This window comes from Poromitra crassiceps (assembly GCF_964638095.1).
Source record: "Poromitra crassiceps genome assembly, chromosome: 5".
In the NCBI taxonomy this organism is placed as follows: domain Eukaryota; kingdom Metazoa; phylum Chordata; class Actinopteri; order Beryciformes; family Melamphaidae; genus Poromitra; species Poromitra crassiceps.
Genome location: NC_139642.1, coordinates 29,173,803 through 29,176,958, shown reverse-complemented (window position 1 = coordinate 29,176,958; position 3,156 = coordinate 29,173,803).

Below are 3,156 nucleotides of genomic sequence, written 5' to 3'. Positions count from 1 at the left end.
AGCATAATGGCCGCGACTGGTGCAGCTCCTTCCGCTCTCGATGAGTCAACGAGCTTAACAAAGAGGGCACAGACGCAGAGAGAACAGCGCTGCTGACTATGTGCTGTCGTGGAATAATGAGGGACAGTAGAAATGAGTGATGAGGAGGAGGACGGGAAGGAGGACGATGAAGAGACACGGTACATGTAGGCTAGAAAGGAGCGATCTAGTTCTAGTATGGATAATCCGGACCAGAGTCTTAGTTATTATACTAGCCTTAATTGTGTGTATGGGCACTGTTAGGAGGGGCCCTTTATGCGTCCAGGCCCAGGGGCCCGTCATGTCATAATCTGCCTATGGGCAGGTGGTGTTGTTCAATGCTGGGTCATGTTTCTTGGCATGGCCCAAAGAGTACTAGTGGATTTGCGGGACAGTCCCTCTCTCTATATCACATTGTTGTTGTCACCTCTAGTCACTTGGCAGATGATATGAGCAGGCTGTGCAATGTGAGGGAAAAATTAAATATTAATGTCTTTGATCACTTAGATTGGCTATTTGGCTTGTAACCAAGTCTGTCAACAAGCAGAAGCAAACATACAAAAATATACTTCGGGACAGTTTTGGGAAGGTGGTGAAAAAGTTAGTTCTGAGCCCTGTGGACATTTATTTAGTTGATTGTTTTTTTTTTGTCTTTTTTATTATTTAAAATAAGTCCACTGCAGACAGAGGTGTGAAGGTCAGTCAGCACAGACTTACCGAGGAGCTACAGCTGAGTAGCAAATACCTGTTGCAACTAGGGCTGGGCAATATATCAACATTATATTGATATTGTGATATGAGACTAGATTACATTAGATTTTGGATATTGTCATAGCGTGATATGGCATGAATGTTGTCTTTTCCTGGTTTTAAAGGCATGTATGTATTACAGTAAGGGATGTAATTTTCTGAACTTACAAGAGTGTACCAGCTGTTCTATTATTTGCCTTTACCCATTTAGTCATTATGTAAATGGTAAATGGTAAATAACCTGCATTTATAAAGCGCTTTTATCCAAAGCGCTTTACAGTCAGTAGGTACATTCACCCATTCACACACCGATGGCGGCAGGTTACCACCACACCAACGGGAGCAATTTGGGGTTCAGTGTCTTGCCCAAGGACACTTCGACATGCAGACTGGAGGAGCCGGGAATCGAACCACCGACCTCTTTTATCCAAAGCGATTAGTGGACGACCCGATCTACCTCCTGAGCTACAGCCGCCCCACATTATGTCCACATTACTGATGATTATTTATCAAAAATATCATTCTGTAAATATTTTGTGAAAGCACAGTCACCCCTACAATGTTGTTGCAACATTGATATACTGTAGAGGCGTTTGGTAAGAAATATTGTGATATTTGATTTTGTTCATATTGCGCAGCCCTAGTTGCTCCATAATGGAGACAAAGAGGCGAAGAGTTAATTGGGAACAGATGATTATGTTGCAACTCAAGCCCATTGGAGGAAACTACATCTTTCAACAGCCCAAGTTTGGCAGGTTTAAAAATGTTTTTCGATATCTTCAATCTCTGGCAGACCACTGGAACAGAACCATCGCCAAGGCAACGACAGAACATACGCAGAACTTCTCAACAGAATCCATTGATGTCATCATTGATGACATCATCACCGTTATCCATTCCTGATGCATCCATTCTTGACTGAATTATCCATTCCTGACTGAATGAATGAATGAAGAATGAATGAATGACTCACCCCAAAAAGCCTTATCTTGACCACGCGCAGTTCTCTTGACCACGCGCTGCTGCGCACGTGGTAAAAATCTCTGACAGTAATGTACGCCACTTTGGATAAGAGGCGAGCATCTGCCAAATGAGAAAATTGTAAATTGTAGGGCACCTTATCAGCTCTCTCATAAAGGGTGGCCACACACGGACTTATCGGATGGACGGAGCACTGCGGTGTTTTTGAAATCTGCAGTTGCAAAATGAGACCATGAGCACAAACGCAGACCAAATTTTCCACTTTGAAATCACTTCAGACCCGTTCTGAAAGAGATCCAGCCAACTTCATTGATCCTGGCTGCCGCTGAGAGAAACTCAACGCTGAGCATGTAAGAAGAGAGAGAGAGAGAGGAGAAATGAGACAGGCAGAGCAAGATCCATTTAGCATTTCCTAAACATCAAGAATGAACCATGGTCAATACGAGCATATCCCTGAGCCAACTCATACACTTCCAAGCAGTTCATTCATGGACACACACACACCCAAAGTTAATACTGCATAGAATGAATGAAGAACTGCTCCAGACCAGCACATCCTGAATTATTTGAACACCTCCTCAGACATTTAACAGAGACGCACACAGGGTATGAATAAATACACACACACGCACACACACATGCTCTCTTGCTGATAAAGTATCTCCAGTTGATTAGATATGCGATTATGACTGTCTGATAGACCGCTTGAAGTGAAGAAATATGGGATTGATGATATGGGGTAAAATAAATCCACTCACCAAGCACAAATGTCTGCTATGTTAATCTGTAACCAGATTAGATAATCAGCACTGAGTGCTCATAGAAGATAAATCAGTCGACGTGCTAACTGGGTGAATAGTATACCACCCCTCTCACTCTTCTTCGCGTTTGTTGCTCAATGAGCGATATCAGAGCCAAACTTCAGCCAAGCAAACAGCATGGCAGCAGCGCTGCATTTGAGTCAACAAAAATGCCCCATTTCCCCCTTGAACTAGTCAACTTTGTGACGAGAGCACACCGTTGCCATGGCGGGCTCGGCTCAGAGACGTCCGGACCTCTCTGCCCACTTTTATATGGCTGTGATCATCAGCACTCAGTCCACTCTGCTTCTCTCCATCTTCCCTCCAGTCCACTGCATTATACAATGAGTGATAGACCGGGCTGGTTTGTTGGGGGGAAATGAGGACTGATAGAGTGCGCGCAGACTCTTAAGTGCTACTCTCTCTCTCTCTCTCTCTCTCTCTCTCTCTCTCACACGCGCACACACACACACACACACACACACACACACACACACACACACACACACACACACACACACACACACACACACACACACACACACACACACTCACACACACACACACACACACACACACACACACACACACACACACACACACACAC